The sequence below is a fragment of the Urocitellus parryii genome, chromosome 8 (assembly GCF_045843805.1).
Source record: "Urocitellus parryii isolate mUroPar1 chromosome 8, mUroPar1.hap1, whole genome shotgun sequence".
In the NCBI taxonomy this organism is placed as follows: domain Eukaryota; kingdom Metazoa; phylum Chordata; class Mammalia; order Rodentia; family Sciuridae; genus Urocitellus; species Urocitellus parryii.
In genome coordinates, this window is record NC_135538.1 from 132,215,526 (window position 1) to 132,234,851 (window position 19,326).

At 37.0% G+C, this 19,326-nt stretch overlaps 1 protein-coding gene and 1 pseudogene across 1 annotated transcript in view; one reads left to right on the forward strand and one right to left on the reverse strand.

Annotated features, from left to right (window-relative positions):
* The window catches only part of Gmds (GDP-mannose 4,6-dehydratase), a 632,956-nt gene that overhangs the window by 560,618 nt on the left and 53,012 nt on the right, over positions 1-19,326 (reverse strand). The window lies entirely within an intron of this gene.
* On the forward strand, positions 17,322-18,237 carry LOC113189900 (magnesium transporter NIPA2 pseudogene; annotated as a pseudogene).

Genomic DNA, 19,326 nt, shown 5'->3' on the forward strand with positions numbered 1-19,326 from the left:
GGTGTGGGAAAAGGAGATGGGGATTGGCTTGACATTTGGGTACTTAAATGATAAAGATTTACACCTGTATAACACATTTGTTAAAAATATAAAAGGACCTCTCTCGGGGAAATAAAGAAAAAAATAAAAGAAGATCACACCAAATTAAAAATACCTTGCTCTTTCTGGAGTGACTCTAATGCTCCAGAAAAAAGGTAGACACCAGAACTAATCTGTTTTCTCAGTTATTTTCCTGACCAGGGGCTTAGTCCACTTGGTAATTCCATGTTTGATGATAAATCTTCATCTTTTCATCTTTTGAATTTACAAAAAAAGATATTGACAAAGATAAAAATAATTTGGAAAACAAAGTACTTAAAAGGTAATGTCAAAAGTTGAACATTTCCCTTTTCCTCTCATTAGGTTAAAAAAAGGACAATTTGTCATAATGCTATACATAGCCCACAATATCTATCTAGAATTCACTACTTAGCTAATTCTTTAGTGGAATGAGTTATGACATAAATGATTCCTAAATAAATACAGAGCAGGGTGTCGCTTTGGAATAAATAACAGCTAATACGAACAAATCTTCACATTAATTCCAAGAATGTTTCTAAGAGTTTCCAAAATACCTGATAAATGAGATTTCTTTCTCCAATTTAACCCATAAGAACCCATTAGAGACCCCAAGATGCCTTTTTCATTAGGTATTTCCTTTCCAAGTCAACTGTACCAATAGAATATAAGAAATGAAATGAAATTTCATGTTTTAAAGGATTCCTTTAAAAAGGCACATAAGAACAAGGAATATAACTACTAGCTTCTCAATTCTTTTCATTCTTCCCCATCTCTTTCCCCCAATAAATGGTATCTCTATTCATGCAAATGACCAAGGACAAACACTTAATAGTTATCCTTTTTTTCACTCCTGAAATCAGCCCATCAGCAAATTATATTAGTTCAATTTCAAAATGTACAAATTTGTCTATTTTCTCCATCTGTTCTGCCCCACCATCTCTTGCCTAAACAAATAAAACTGCCTCCTAATTTTCAATCACTCTTGATACCCTATTAGCAAAAGTGTGGAACAATGACCACTCAGAACAAAACCCTAACTCATGTCAAAGTCAATGAGCGCCTGGAGGATCTGGCTTTTGCCAACCTGCCTCCCTAGCGCACCTTTCCCATCACTGTTATTACTCCTTATGATCCTGGCTTCTTTCTGTTCCTTGAACACACTAACCAGGTTTTCTACTGCCTTGACGCCTTGGCACTTTCATTTGTTCTGCCTTAAAAAGTTTTTCTCCAATGTCAAATCTCATCTTCAGAGGTGTCCCTGACCTAGCTACCATCCATTTCATTCCCAGCGTGTTACTCAATAGCACAGTGCCTCTTCAACTAGCTGTGACAAAGGACCCTTTTTATTTATTTTTAATTATTTTTTTGCATTTTCAATCTATCACAGAACTATTATTTTATAAAAACTATAGGAAAAATAATTTTCTTTTAAAATGATTTTTTGGGGGGTACCAGGGATTGAACTCAGAATCAATCAACCACTGAGCTACACCCCCAGCCCCATTTTGTATTTTACTTAGAGACTGAGTCTCCCTGAGTTGCTTAACACCTTGCCATTGCTGAGGCTGGCTTTGAACTCACAATCCTCCTGCCTCAGCCTCCCAAGCTGCTGAAAAATATGAAAACTACAAGCCCAAAATGTAAATGTTCAGCATCAATGGTCAAAAAATTTCTCTATCACATGACAATAAGAGTCTCTCACTTCTGTGTTTGTCAGTGCCAACCACTGTGAAGTAGTGCAACTACCAGATCACACTATTACACTGCTCCAGTTTGCCACCTAGAGTATTCCCTTAGAGCACTTGCATACTCTATAATTACCATTGGTTTATATATTGATCTACACCAGACCCTGTTTTGGGCACTGGAACTTCATAATGAATAAAATAGACAAACTATGGATATGATTCAGCACAGAACGTCTTAAGTTCATGTATACCATCATTTGTTCCTCAAAAGTACTGCAACATTTCACTGTACATTCTTTATATAATAGTATAATATTTTGATGAAATAATCCTTTCTAAATCAATGTCCATATCCAGATACCAACCTTAAGAATTCAACAATGTGAAAGAATTAAACATCTTCACCCAATGCCTATAACCAATAATGATATCACAATAGCCACAACTAATTTTCCACAACTAACCAGCCAAGTTGTATACTAACTCTGTCCTGCTGGTTTTATCCCATCCAGTGTGCAAGTTCCCTCAACTAATCCCAATCAATAGTTTAAAAATGCTCAGAATTTCTTCTAAGGTATAATCAATACCTCAGCTTTGCCAACCCAGGGCCAAGATGATGTTATACCTATTAAGTACATATCCCAAATTTCCTTGGGCCTCATTAGCTGTCATTAAAAATGATGTTCCCATTCAAAACACATTGGTCCCCACATATATATATGCCAGGTCTTGGACTGTAGTCAAAGTATCTAGGACATGCTGACATTCCTTCCACTCCCATTCATCCAGCTCATCACCTCCCCAAAACTCTATATTGTTATTATTCCCACTTTACAAACAGTGATGTCTACTAATTATTTTTAAAATTAATTTGTTAGAATTTTATTCTATTAAATACAGTGTTATATTCTTACCAGTGAGTCCACCTTGGTCAGGTTTTAAGTCACCTAAGCTGCCAGGTGGATCTAATGAAGCCAAAATGACATTAGGAACCAATGAACTTTGCCAGATAAAAACTAAGAGTGCATACTGGAAATGCAAAAGGACAGTAGGAAAATGAAAGCTGCTCATTTTCAAAATGGTTTAATGCTTTAATACGCAATGTTATTAGAATACTGCTTGCATAGAGATTCAAAAATCACTAAAGATGTTTGTGTTTTTTCAATTAAGAAGCAGGCCTATCCCTTATAAATAGCAAAAGTGCCAATGAATGGAATCTGACATAAGACTACCTATTCAATTTATCCAATTCCCAAAATAAGGCCAAGGGCATTATTAAGGGATTTCCATTAAAACTCTAAAATATCTGAAGCAACCTAGAGGGAGAGGAAATCTTTAACAAGCCCTACAGTTACTTCTATATAAACAAAGTGCTAGTTAGTCTTCCCATCATAAATTAAACATGGTAGAAAGAACTTCATCTCTAAATTTGGTATCCCTTCCAGCTGACTTCAAGGATTTGCTCTAATACACACCGAAGACCATTGTTTAGCTTTGTTTATTAATTTAAAGGAAAACTCCATTCTGTCAAACAAGGACTAAAAACCACACAACCACCTACATAGTATGACTTGTAGAACTGCTGAGCAAGACAAGGGACTGAAATTACTGAGTGGGTATATACTAAAACTCTCTCATTGACATTTATAGCCAAATGGGAAGCTAAAAGACTCTTTATTTGGGTGTTTGCCACCTTTCATTAATAAGTGTATGTATGTATATACACATACACACATACACACACACACACACACACACACACACACACACACAAACACATATATTCATATATATAATTTTATATGTGATCAATTTGATACTTTCAACTGAGTGAAGTCTATCATTAAATATTAGTAATACTGTATGTTTAAAAACAAATGCTTTAAACACTTTGCCAGATCATTAAAACATCTTAAGCAACTGCTGTTCTCTAGGCAATCATACTTTGTTTTCTTCTATGTCATTTCTGCTTATATCCTTTACAATGACATCACTGGAACCAGAAATACTCATCATTCATGAACCAAGGTCACAAAAGAAATAAATAAACAAGTTTATTTCAGCTGGTCCTTTCTACAGCATGGGAGAAAAAAGGAACCTTCAGTCAGTCAACTAGTGAAGTATCCCTGTCTCCAGTCAATAAGAGGCCTCTCCATATCTTCAGATTTTGCTTCATCTCCACCTTAGTGGTCTAGAAGGAAGTCATGGTGACTAGCAACACCTGTGACATGGTTGGGGCATGAATTCTATTCTTTTGTTTGACAATCATTCATAGTTCTGTGGATTTGATTTACCTGTGACCCCGTTAGTCATGGTCACAAGCTTAAATCTCATCCAAGTAGGCTAAGCTGCTCCCTGGAGAGGTACCAACCTGTTAAACAAAATATAAAATAGGAAAAGCACAAAATGTGCATCATGGTGCTCTGTGTAGAAATACTTGTATCATGAGAGATACCATGCTTGCTATGCAAGGTTTCATTTAGTAAGCCATGAGATCCTATCCTATGAGGGTGGTACCATCACAATGTGCGTTTCCAGAAGACAATGCTTAGATTTCCAATGAATAAAGTATTGCCTAGGATACCAGGTCAAACAAGTAAAACTTAAACCCTGAGTTGTGATTCTTATCTGCCTTTATTTTTAGTAGCCCATATAAAATAATGCCCACATTAGAAGGGAATGAACAATGGTTTTCAAGCTGACATTGTTTTATTCAAAGGGATCATTATTAATAAGAGTTCTCAACATAGTCAATTACTGAAGAGCAGAAAACCAGATGCAAACTAGCACTCTCATTTCAGAATCACTATTTCATTCTTGCCTCTAAGGCTCCAGAAGTCAAAACCCAGAATAAATTTGCCCAAGAATGCAGAAAAGTAAAAGCAGTCTCCTTGAAAAGCTTTCAGCTTATGATAGAAATGATTAGAACCAATATGATCAGTCAACAAATACATGAAAAAAATGTTCAACATCTCTGGCAATTAGGGAAATTCAAGTCAAAACTCCACTGAGATTTCATCTCACTCCAGTCAGAATGGCAATAAATGTTGGTGAGGATGTGGGGGAAAAGTTATACTCATATATTGCTGGTGGGACTGCAAATTGGTGCAACCACTCTAGAAAGCAGTATTGTGATTCCTCAGAAAACTTGGAATAAAACCACCATTTGACTCAGCTATCCCACTCCTCAGCATATACCTAAAGGACTTAAAATCAGCATACTATCATCATGAAGCCACCTCAATGTTTATAACAGCTCAATTCACAATAGTTAAGCCATGGAACCAACCTAAGTGACTTTCAAAAGATGAGTAGACAAAGAAAATATGGCATATATACACAAAGGAATATTACTCGGCCTTAAAGAAGAATGAAATTATGGCATTTGCAGGTAAATGGATGGAACTGGCAACTATCATGCTATGTGAAATAAGCCAATCCTAAAACTCCAAAGGCTGAATGTTCTCTCTGATATGTGGATACTAACATACAAAGGGGACGGGGGTAGTTCACTGGATTAGACAAAGGGGACTGAAGGAAAGGGAGCACGGATGGGAAAGAGATGACTATGTTGAGAACTCTGTCTTTCCTAAGACAGTACAATGAATCCGACAAAGCTTTCTTATGTTCATATATGAATACATGACCAGTTTTAACTCCACCTCATGTACAAACACAAGAATGGGAACTTTTACTCTATGTATGCATAATATGGCAAAATATACTCTACTGGCATGTATACTAAAAAGAACAAATAAAAAATTTTTAAAAGAAAAATAAATAATAGAAGAGTTGATTCCCTACCCACTCCAGGTGTTTCTCTCTTTGGGCTGACAGCATTCTTGGATGCAAAAGGTCCCTTTCCAAAGAGGGAGGCCTTAAAATGTGTGAGTCACAGGAGTGACAAAGGCTCCTGCACCAGAGACAACTAAAGTAGAGAACTGATTATTCTACCTGAATGTTCAGAATTCTCTCCTCAGACACAGTCCAATCTAGCTAACTCATCAATGATCAAACAAATCATTTTAGCCTTTTTATTTAACATCCTGCTTCCAAATCCAAAGGTAATTTAAAGTTTCCTATAAAAATAATATTGAGGACTCTCTTTTAATCTCACTGGTTGCCTCATCTGAGATATCTAAAACTACTCTGTTAGTCACATAAGCAACCTCCCCTTGAGACCAAAAAAAAAAAAAAAAGTACTGAGGCAGGAAAAAGTAGTTAACTTTTTAACTCTTATTCTTTGCAGCAACTGAATATTTTCCAGGAAATTTTAATGCTAAAGAATAGAGGAACTCTAGATAGGGCAGAGGGGTTGGAGGGGAAGGGAATGGGGCATGGGGTTACAAATGATGGTGGAATGTGATGGACATTATTATCCAAAGTGCATATATGAAGACACAAATTGGTGTGAATATACTTTGTATATAATCAGAGATATGAAAAATTGTGCTCTATATGTGTAGTAAGAATTGTAATGCATTCTGCTGTCATATATAAATTTTTAAAAAAGAATAAAATAGTTATTGCTTTATCACAAGTGCTTCTGGAATATGAAGATGATAAGTCCTAGTTCTCAAGGAATTTAACATCTAATTATATTGTTTTATTCAAAGGGATCATTATTAAAAGAGTTCTCAACATAGTCAATTACTAAAGAGCAGAAAACTAAATCTAATCATCTAATCATAAGGATACATCACTACTCAATTAACTGCAATCTGTGGTAGAAGACTGAGAGGTGGCCAAGTGTACATCTGAACATGAAGTACAGCTGCATTAGAAGGAATGGTAAGAGAGAAACAAGCAAAGCTTAACTGGGAGAATCCCACACAGAGATGCAACAACATGGGCACTGGAGAAAGCTGAAGCAGGGTAAGAGTTCAGTCTATTGTCCATTACTATCAAAGCTTGCAATACATAGAAAAGACAGAACTGGGATGATGGTGTAGTAGGGTCAGACTGCTGGGTTAGAGAATTTAACTCACAATACCAGTCTGAGCTCTATCAAAATAAATCTCACAATTATATGAACTGATTGGGGAAGACTAAATCCAGTAATATCAATAAGCCTGAAAAAGCCAAGAGGAGTTAATGAAAATAACAGAAAGGAAGAGACAGTGTACATGAGAAAAATACAGAAACAGAACATGGTGATTTGTCTGAGAGAGAAAAAGAGGCAGAAAGACATTCAAAGGACATTCAAAAGACATTCATGGGGCCAGAACTAGGAGTGGAGTAAGGGAAGAGGGTGGTCAGGGATACAGAGTTTCAGTTTACCTGTTTTTATCATTTTACTTTGAGATTCAGGGAGAGCATCCAGGTAGACATCAAATGGACAACCAGAAAGGCAATGAAACCTTATATTTTTGAGCATTAATTTTCTAATCCATAATGGTGATTCCCAAATCCATATGATTATCAGAATCAACTGGGAAACCTGATCAAAGCACAGACCCCGCCTCAAGCCCCAACCTAAGAAATCCTGACTAAGTAGATCTGGGACAGAGCCCAGGAATACATAGACTTAGAAGCCAAGAGTGGGAGCCACTGCTCTTTGGCACTCTGCTCACTTTGCAGTTCATAATCTCCTCCCTTTACAGTCTGAATATACTTTCAGAGCATATTCACTTTGATGGCATTTGCAGAATGAGAAACTATACCTCTCTGGAGGATTGGAAACATACTTTCACATCTGAAAATAATTACTTCTCAGTCTGTATTCCACTGGTTATGGGGAATGGCTCTGATATTCTACTATATAACTGATGGCTGAAGTCTGCAAGTACCAACTACTGCAACACAGAGATCAATTCTGCTGAAGCTTTTTGTGGCCAAGACAACACAACCACTAGGACTGATGACAATGTGCATTCAGAAATTGCTTTGTTTTAAATGATAGAGCTCAGTGAGTTTGTGAGATAACTGTGTAATCAAATATGAACCTTTTATGTATGTCAATAACTTCAGCACATATTTCAATGGATTTCTGGCTCCAAGTCCTCCCACAACTCTATCTCCTTTTCCACCTCACAGAGGTGATGGCATAAAGCTCAGAAAGGCAACTCAGGCAATGGAAAAGATTCAATCTGCAACTTTTATTAAAAGCACAATATTTTATGTCTGAAGAAAATTTCCGAAGATTGAGGGAAAAGAGTAAGTGTGAAATATAAAACTATGGGAATTTTGTGTTTTATGTTTATAATTGAGCAATGATAGTTTAGTATTAGAATACTCTTAACCCCATCTATTCATTGTCTGTTTTCTCTTTTTTAATTTTTTTTAAATAAATGACAGCGGAATGCATTACAATTCTTATTACACATATACAGCACAACACACTAGCTACATATGACACTGTTCTCTCTTTACACGGAATTTCTCATTTAATTTTTGGTTATCCTATCATGTGGGTAATTTCGTGATCCCCACTTCTAGCAATCAAGTTTCTGCTCAAAGCTTAAAGGCTTTGTCAAAGAGCAGAACTACAATTCCCACCCCGTGCTTCCGGAGGGCAGCATACTCTTAGCCAGAACTCCAAGGGATGGCCGAGATACAGGACAGGATGTAAAGAGAGCTGGGAAACAGGTCACCTTTGCAATGACTCAAAAATTATTTTTTTTCCCTGAATCCCACATGTGGCCAAATCACTTTGCACTCCCTGAGGTGGCCCCTGTGTTTTTTCATCACACACAAGACTCATCTCTTGAGGAAGGAAACAAGTGCCGCTCGCCTTCTACTCTCCAACATCCAACACAACTGGTCTCAAGAAAAGTTCTTAATGGTGACATTGAATGAGCACAGCTGAATAATTTGTGAGAACCTAACCAATGACTCTCACAGTCCCCATTCTCAGAGCCTAAGGAGGGTTTGGGGAGTTTGGGGAGGCATCTGGGTTATCAGGATCACTGGGGCTGCTAGTGGAATAACTTCAGCACATATTTGGATTTCTGGCTCCAAGTCCTCCCACAACTCTATCTCCTTTTCCACTGTGTGGGTGGAGATCAGGAAAGCTACAGGTCCCATGATGCCAAGGACAGGACTCAACCAAAAACTGTCCTGCATTCCCTACAAGTTTGTTAAGATCTGTTGGAGAATCTTGTGGGTAAAAATCCTGTTTATAATTGTCTAAGCATAAAACCTAACTCAGTTTTAACACAGGCATAAATTATGTGTTGCAAAGTATGTGGCAAAAAGGACTACTATGTTGTTCCAAATTTAACCAAATTTGAACATTTCAAAAAAAAATGACACCAAAAGCATACCACTAGTGTTCACTGAAGTGTCACATGCCCGTAAGGCAGATACAGGCCCACGAGTGGCTTACCAAATGGTCCAGTGTGGCAGCATCCACACACCTATATAATGAAATATGAGTGCTCTGGACAGAGGACTCTCTCCCCCCTTTTTTTTTGTTGTTGTTCTAACAAAACCATTATATGGATATTTTAAATAATATGTGTAGTTGCAAGGTTATACATAAATTTCATATCAAGACTATAAAGATAGCAAATACAAAATGGCCACATGGACAGCAGGAATTGTGGAAGCTTAATGAAAGTGCTATAGGCATTATAAATATTACCTATCTTTCTCGATTCAGCATGACGCAAGTCAAGTCAGGTAGTTCCCATACCCCAGGAAATCCTGACTTAATCTATGCTTTGTCAGCAGTTTGGACTGCGCATGCAAGGAGGGAAAGGTGTCTGCTGATCAAGGCCTCTATATTCTACACTGGAGTTCTTTTTGAGTTCCAAATTTTACTTCTAAAGTCACAATAATCTCTGAAACAACATGCTAAAACTCTCTGAAAAGAACTTTAAAACAAGAAGAAATGGCATTAAAATATTTGCAATGAAGAAATAAGAAAAAATATGGGGAAATGTATTTCATTATCTTTAAAGAACAAGGTTGATTCCTCATGGAATATATTTTATTTTATTTATCTTTTTTTTTTTTGCAGTGCTGAGAATCAATGCATGCTTGATGTGCTAGACAAGAGCTCTAACCACTGAGCTACACTCCTAGCCTAAACATATTTTAAAGAAACCAACACACCCATATATAGTTTAAACCCAAGAAACAAACATTACAGCTAAAAGTACTATAACATTAAATTGCGTGTTTAAGCATTTTCTACCAATTTTACATCTTTTTGCATGGAGGTGGGTACTGGGGAATTGAACTTGGAGGTACTTTACCACTGTGCCACATCCTCAGTCCTTATTATTTTTTGAGTCAGGTTCTCATTAAACTGTTTAGAACCTTGCTAAGGCTGGCCTCAAATTTGCAATCCTCTTGTCTAGCTTCCCAAGTCACTGGGATCACAGGTATATACCACCATGCCCAGCTAATTCCTTCATAAACCAACATGTTTCACATCTCTAATCTCTTTATCATTATAACAAAAAAGATTCCATTTTTATACCAAGCCACACACAAGTAAAAGGTAACTAAGATTAGAAAGTACCATATACACTTATCCTAATTACAGAGGAGAGAGGGAAATCCAAACAACTTTACCTACAAAGTTCACCTCAGTAAAAAGTTCTTTAAAATCACATAAATTTCCTTAACAAAAATTAAGACCTTAACAAAGATCCATTGTTTCGAATTCTTGGTTACCACTTGGCTAACTACACATAATGGGGGAAATTAGCATAGTCAAGTAAACATATATCAAGAATTTCAGACACAGTAGCACTGTTTCTGCCAAGTATACAGTAGCAAGGTTCAATAAATGCTATTCCATTAGCCACAATCATTCCTGTGGAATTATCAGCCTTTACTTTGCTAAAAAGAAAAACATTATTTTTAATAATATCAATAAAGACTTTGGTTTTCCTTCCGGTATTAATTATACTTACATAGAAATAACAAGAGTAAATAAAATCAAGATAATTTTAAAACATAAACATCTTATCTTTGGTCCAGCAATATCTTGAACTAGAATTAATACCAAAAAAATTGATTCAAATTTCACTTTCTTTTCCTTTTTTCTTCTAACAGAAGTTATAATGTCTTTATCTGAAAATTCTGCAGCAAAAAGACATTAAATTTCTAAATAAGTATTTATTTTCCATTATGTGTTAATCGTGTCAGGAAAAAAAATCTAAGTCTGGGGCTCTACGATTGAAAGACAAAAAAGTATGAGAACAAAAATTACAATGCTGTATCTTGGTCAGCTAATGGGAACAGGGGTGATTCACCTGAACTTCACTGCAAACATATTCTAAAACAAAGTAAATACTCTGGCATTTTAGTCTTTTTCATGTAAGTATGTACGAAGTTATAAAGCAATTTCCTTTTCATGGAATAAAATAAAAAGGGTTTTAAATTATTTCCGGGGAATAGTAAGTCCATATAAATTACATGTTGATTTCTACTGATTATGCATCTTCTCTATTTTCTAAACAATAGATATATAAAAATAAGAATAAACCAGGTTGACAATTAGGCATCTATTAGTCTATTTGCAACTGTGGGAAGTATATGTCAAAATAAATACATAAATATTAAGTAAAATATACAATATTCCAAGATGACAATTGTCAAAAAAAAGAAATAATGTCCAAGCTTTTTATACTACTCTAAGAAAAGCAGTGTCCAAAAACTTAAATGTTATTCAGTGGTGATTAAGAACAATCAACCTTCTACTTAGCATTTACTCAAAAATTGAATGAAAAAAATAAATTCTTACAATGACAAATACTAAATGGTCTCTCTGAAGTACACAGCAATGGCAAAACTCAAGTGTAATTAAGGACTAAAAAAATGCAGATGTTATATACTTGAGCCATCTGGTGGTTTATTTCCCTCACTGCACTGATAAACACCTTATGCTAAGCACCCAACCTTGTATTGGATTCAACCTTGTATTGGACTCAGTGTCAAGAACAGGAGGAATTTACATTTACCAAAATATAGTTAACAGTGTAGGTCACAAGGCACAAATCACTCAAAAGCACTTTAAAAACTACACAGTTTCTAAGTATGGAAGGCACACCTCAAAATATACCATAGCTGGTCTTCAGAGCTGTTTTTTATGTTTTTCAACAATATTTGACACCTACACTAAACAGTGAATCCAAAATAAATAAAAAGGAACAGTAGATCAAACCTTCGGCTTGCCCATGGTTTACCTACCTCTTGCCCAGTTCTGGGCAGTTCAGGACACAGCAAATTTAACTTCTAAAGGGTGTTGCCTTAACTGTCAACAAGGTGGTAATATGTAGTTAGACACATCAGTTTGAAAACAGGCACACTTTGTCACTAAGAGGAAAGGTGCAAAACACGAACCTTTTCGACCTTCTGATATAAAATTATGATCCCCAGTGCAGCCAGGGGCACACATTTTGTAGTCTCAACTACTTGGGAGGCTGAGACAGACGAACTGCTTGAACCCAGGAGTTTAAGACCAGCTTGGGCAACACAGAGAGACCCCATCTTAAATAAATAGATAGATGACTAAATAAATATTATGCTCCCCAAAAGAATTCCCAAGAGGAATAAAGGAATCCTGGGGTGACCAAAGTTTTATGAAAACTTTATTTTCAAACTTACTAACGTAAGAACTAGGGTGCATTAGACAAGAAGCATAACAATTCTAATGATAATGGTAATGATGATTACATAAAACTTGATTCTAAATGCATACTTGCAAAAAAGCCAGGAACAAGTTAAGCCTTTTAACTAGTAAATGGGTTGGGGAGGTGAACCTTGGAGTTCAGCAGCAGTCCACACCCTCTCTAGAAGAGGAAACTTCCTCTCTCTTAATCTCTTCCATTAAGAACCAATAAGCTCTGCATTAAAGAAATGCGATTAGCAAACTCAAACATCCATTGTAATGACTGCTCCCATCACTGCATGTACTGGGAGGTGTACCAGGCACGGATGCCAGAGGCTCCTCTCCACCCTCATGTGAAAGCACTCCATGTTACTGACTCATCCCAGAGATTCGAGGCCACACAGCTCACCAAGTGGAAACACTGAGCGGAAAGGAGGATTCAAAGGATGTCTCTATTCATCTTCTGGCCCAGGTTCTTGGTGGAGGGTAGATGCTATTAAAAGACTAGTTTCCTCGGGAAGGTAGATGGTTTTAGGGAAAAGACCATTTGGCTGGAAGGAGGAAGCTTTGTTGCCAGCTGTTCCTGCAGCTCCGCTCCCTGTGTGGTCTCAAGTAAGCTGCTAAACCTGATCACGTCAAGGGCCAGGTCTATAAAAATGATGACATTTCCCATAAAAAGGCCTGCCTGGCTCTATGCTATTTGCCTTCACAGGGTAGCACCATAGCTAGAGAAGCACTGGCTTTGGAGCTTTGCCATGAACAAATCAAAAAGTGAGACACAGTCTTGACATTTTTCCTAGTGAATTTGGTCCCATTTCCTTGAAACACTCCAACAAGATAGCATGGCTTTAGTTTGTCACACTTCCTTATTCAAGGGGCTCTATGACACAGCTAGTGTTGTGAGAAAAAAAATGGGAGATTTGTCACAAGGGCCTTAGCACAGTATAAATGACAAAGGATGACTCCCCTCATAGAGGCCATCCTTCTCTCAGAGGGCCACTGTGCAGGCCATGAGGCAGATCCTACCATCAGTCTCATTTCTTGAAGAAGCTGTGATTGAGAAACAACCCGAGTATCAGTAAAAGATGGCACACATCAGAATAGGAAGGCCTGGGTTTAAATTGCAGCTGTGTCATTTACCATCAGGTAGATGCTGTGCAAAGTAACCTTTCTCATCATTCTCATCCCTATCTGTAACATGGAAATAATACACATCACTCTAAAATCTCACCATGAGTGAATGATAAGAAGGTGTGTGGAATTCACTAAATTAAGCAGCCACTGGAGGCAAATGCCAAGACCAGGGCTGGCCAGTGACAGAAGTAACAGGAATGCAGAACTTGCATCAGAAGCTAAATGGTTAATTTCCTGTCCAGGAAGAGAGATCTGGAGATACACACACACACACACACACACACACACTTATGGACACTCAGGTAAGCATATACAAATATATGTGATTCTGAAGAAAAGACTGTCTTGTTAACAGATGTATCATGTACCATCACTGTCTAACAACAGGAAAAATATACCTGTTAGAAAATGAAACAGACCTAAAATATTGAGAGGCTTGAGGACCATGCTATAAACTAACATACTTTGTGCTCTCTCCAATGACACCACTTTCACTCTATTATTTTTTTTTCTAAAACATAAAATCATACTAGGATTCTCCATTCACATTCTAGACCTCACTGGATTAAAAATAAAAAACAAAATCAATAAATAAAAGCAGAACTGCAGATAAGAACTGAGTAAGGAAACTTGCATTTTACTGCTATAAAGTACTTCACAAAAAATTATGGTTATGTGAAGCTGGAAAATATTAGAACTGCTATAACTTCTACACCACATGGGACTCTTCAAGTTCAAGAAAAACTAAGCATTTTAAACTTTATGGTATCTGGAATAGAAAGGGTAGAGATCATGGATCCTAAGCCACTGGAATTATACTAACTCATATACCAGGTGTCTCAGGCCCATCTCTAAGATCACTCTTGGTTAGAATGGGAAGGGCAGGAAAGGGACAATTTACAAAGTCAGTATTTCAGGCTTGGAAATGGCTTTGCTTTACCTACAAGGATCCTTACACCAAGAGTTTGCCATTTCTACCCTAGAGAGAGAATACAATATCCTTATTCATAAAGTTGAATCTCTAATGTCTAACCATCTACTCATTTCCCTACCCTATAATATTTGAAAATGCAATTTCCTACTTCATAAAAAAGATGTTACAATCCAACAATGTTTATTTCTTATAGGATATAATGGTAAAAATTTTCAGACTAATTCACTCTGTGTTTTTAACTTTCACATCCACAGCACATGCTGTTGTTTATTCAATAATTGAGATTTTCCTAAAAACCATTTAATGAAAGATTCTAGTTTTATGAATGGCAATAAAAATTAAGTATTATACTAAAAACTCTGTTAGACCTTAACAGGAACCCAAAATAAATTTACTCTCTGACACAACAACTCCCAGGCAGCCAGGATCTTTATAAAATGTAAATCAGATGTTGCTCCATTGGCTTCTCATTTCAACTGAAATAAAAAGTGAACTTGATACTGCAGTCTATAAACTCCACAATCATTCCTCTGCTTACTTTCTGCACTTCAAATGGTTCCACTCTCTCTTTCTACTCTCCCCATTCACTCGCCCTCACCTGTGTGTATATGCAGCCACTTAAGCCCTCTTGTCCTAGAGTGCAGGCCACTCACCACCTTTTCCACTGCCTCAAACACCTCCTCTATGCTGCTGGCTCCTTTTCTCCACTTTCAGTTCCTATGATACCTCCTCAAAAAGCCTTCTTATCAGCAACACTGGCCCCAAACCAATTCAAACACTATTCATAAAATTATTTTTTCATGGTGTTTTTCATTTTCATTTATTTCAATCTTCTTCATTCAAATATAAACACTTTAACAGCAGGATTTTTATTTGTTTGTTAACCACTTTTTAGCAGTAGCTAGACATAGCACCCAGTACAGAGCAGATACAAGAAATACTTGTCAAAAAAATAAGTATATAGTTGGAGAAATAAGGATTTGCAAAGGATAAAGGATAAAAATACCAAGCCATAGAGTAAATGCTATTCCAGACCACAGCAGATTAGAAATGTTAAGGGATTCTGTGTGATATGTATGAACATTGTCATCTAGAAACCTTAGCCCAGGTACGATAACTCTAGATTACATTAACTCATTTATTATGCAAATTTTATTGCATATCTACTGTATGTCACATACTATTTTAGGCATTAGATATTCTAGCAGTAAACTCTTCAAAGTCTCTGCAATTAGGAAGTTTACACTCCACATGAAAGAGATAAACAAGAAACACAAACCAAGTGCTAAAAAGTGCTATGGAGAAAACTAAGGCAGGGTAAAAAAAAAAATGGGGAGGGAGAAAACTAAAATCCTAAGAGCAAACTGAGAAGATGACAACTTAGCAGAGACTTGAGGGGAGAAAGTTCAGCAGCGGACACCTGCATAGAATGATCTGGGCAGTGCAAAGGCCCTGAGCAAAAAAAAAAAAAAGCTTGATGTATTCAAAGAATGGTTAGGGGATCAGTGGAGCTGAGGCCAGCCAATGAAAGAGGAAGACAGTGAGGACAATGACATGGCAGGAGCAACAGGCTCTAAGAAGGACTTGGCTTTTCCTGAGTAAGATGAGATGCCACTATACAGCCTCAGGAAGAAAATCAAATGACCTGGTTTAACACTTAAAAAGTCACTCTGGTCATTCCATTGAGGAGGTAAGGGTAGGGTCAAGAAGACCAGTTAGGAATCCCTGCAGTAGAAGGAAGGGTTTTATTATGCACCAAGGGCAAAGAGCATCTACAACTGATATTAATCACTAGAAGGCGCTTTTTTTTTTCTTATGAGTTAGTAAAGTAAAAATAACTAAGTAAGGGCTGGGTTGTGACTCAGTGATAGAGTGCTCACCTAGCCAGGTGAGGCACTAAGTTCGATCCTCAGTACCACATAAAAATAAATAAATAAAAATAAAGGCATTGTGTTCACCTACAACTAAAAATATTTTTTTAAATAAGTAAAATATTAGTAAAAAATAACTAAGATATTCAGGAGTCTAACATCTAAATAAATAGACTATGCAATCTGTGTCCTGTTGCAATCAACAACAAACATTCTTAGATATTCAATGTAAACACTTAAGAAAACTGAGTGCTAATTAATATCTAAGTTGACTTCAAAATAAAAAACACTACCAACATAAAAAGAAACATTTCAAATCGGTGAGTGAATTCATCAAAACATAAAACAACCTTTCTTTCAGGGGGATTGCATATAATAGCAGATGTTCAAATACATCAAGCAAAAAAATGATGCTTGGACTCGTGGCATCCAGGTTTTCCTTAGTGGTGGCCCTGGTCCCAGCACGGTGGGACTGGAGGTCATCCTAGGTAGGTTTACCTTGGTGCTCCCATGGAGGCTGCAGCTTTCAACTGGCTTGGGCAAGGTCGCTGCTCCTTCCTTTGAGGCAATGCCAAAAGGGCTGACTTAAGGGGCTGACTTGAGGGCCAACCTGTGGGTCTTGGGTCCAGGAATAGCTCCTCAGGTTTGACTTTCTTTTAGGCATGTTCATTACGGCTCTCCTAGTAATCCGCAGTGAGGAAGTCCACCTCGAATCAGATTGCCATTCAAGCCCACGGAAATCTGGCTCTTTGGCCTCGTTGGTGGCGCATGTGCAATAATTTTTTTCGAGTAGTCTTGTCTTGGCTGGAACTACTCTGCCAGTAAAGTTTAAAACTTTAAATGGGAATAAAGGGTAGTATATACAAGGAAATGAGACTGAATAAGTCATCCCTGGTTTAAAGAGACACCATATTAAACTTACTTATGTGAAGACTACATCCCCCTGACTTCAGTACCAGCAGTTTCTCTGTTCTGAGATCACTGTGATACATAGGGGCTTCTTAAGTGACAAACTAAATGAGCCTAGGGCATGGAAAAATATGATTTCTACATTGGTTTGAAAAGGCTCCATGAGAACAGGTCAAAGTGGCCATGCATATCTTAAAGAATGGCTGTGGTGGGCTGGACTACCAATGCGAGCAGGTGAGGTGGCAACCTTCATTGGGTTTGCCTTTGTACCAGCCATGCTAGTGATTCCACTGGGAGCTCTCAGCATTCTCATAAGTGCCATTCTTTCTTCATACTTTCTAAATGAAAGACTTGATCTTCATTGGAAAATCAGATGTTTACTAAAAATTTTAGGATCTACAGTTACTGTCATCCATGCTCCAAAGGAAGAGGAGACTGAGACCTTAAATTAAATGTCAGAAAAGTTGGGTGATCCAGGTTTTGTGGTATTTGCAACACTTGTGGCATTGTGTCCTTGACATTAATCTTTGCAGTGGGTCCTCACCACAGACAAATATTCTTGTGTACATAACAATCTGCTTGATGATTTTAGTCTCCTATGTGAAGGGTTTGGGCATCACCATCAAACTGTTGGCTGGAAAGCCTGTGCTGCGGCATCCCCTGGCCTGGATTCTGCTGCTGAGCCTCATTCCTTGTGTGAGCTCACAGATCAATTACCTAAACCGGGCCCTGGACATATTCAACTCTTCCATCATGACGCCAGCATATTACGTTTTCTTTACAACTTGTTCAGCAATTCTTCTTAAGGAGTGGCAAGATATGCCTGCTGATGATATCACTGGCTTCTTCCCAATCATTGTGGGGATATTCTTGTTGCATGAGTTTAAAGATGTCAGACGTCAGCTCTAGTGTAACAACTGTGCTTGTATCTTTTGAAAAGATGATAAAGCAATCAATGATAATCTCTCTACTATGTATAAAATTCTTAAAAATAATGAAAAAAGGTTATCCTGTGGAATTGAACAACTCACTAAGAATATCTCCCGGAAAAATGGAAATCTGATAGCTTTTTAAGAAAGATGTGATTTAAAAGTTAATCTATAATTATGTTATAAAGTGATTTTGAATAACAAAATCTGTCTGAAAAAGCATTGTCCTCAAATACTGTTCTCTAAAGAGAATCTTGTTTAAGTTTTCACTAATGTGGACCAATAAGTTACTTTTCCTTATATATAAACAATGTATAAGAAAATCCACTCACTAAAATGGCCTCAGTACATGGCCAATTTCTATTAACATTGTATTATTGTAGAGGTATTTTACATTTTGATTCTTTCTTCAAAATCTAAATGCACTAATGACAAGTTTTAAGTCTATAAGAATGCTTTATTTCTTCACTGGTGGTGAAAGTCTGAAATGTACATTTATCATTCCCACTCCCATCAATCCCTGATCATGCAAGGCTTTTTGGATTATAAACAAGAACTGTTCCAATACATTATCCTCTGATTTACCTTACCTACATATAAAAAAATAAAATGAAGCATGAATTCATGGAAGAGATTCATGTATCCAGGAGGAAGTAGGGACAGCTCCTCAGTGTCTCCCAGAGACACCCTTGAGTTCGCCAGTCAGTATAGCCTACATTCAACAAGAACTCCAAACACAGAAGAACCTAGAGCCACAGGCTCTCTTATATTCCAACCTGGGGAGATGCCCCTTCAGGGCTTGAGTCCACTATCATAAAAAAATTCCATCAGACTCCACAGTTCTGTAATCCTGCATTCTATGCCTTAAGCTTGACCTCAGGCCAGCAGCAGACTGGGCCATGGCCCACCACAACATATTGAATTAAAGCTAGGCAAATTCTTAACTGAGTGAACAGAATAGCAACCACCTGAAATCTTAAAAATTAAGTTTTATATGATGTTGTCATTTTTATGAATCTAAAATTGTTGGATATGGTAAGTTCATATGGTTTAACCTTTTATATGTTATAAAGAATAAAATTTAAATCAACTCAGTGGTAATTTCATTTTAAAAAAAAAATTAATAGGATTATTTTTAAAGCAGTTTTAGGTTCACAGCAAAATTCAGCAAGAGAGATTTCCTATATCTTCCCCATCCCCACACATGAACTTGCCTACCCTGTTTTCAACATTA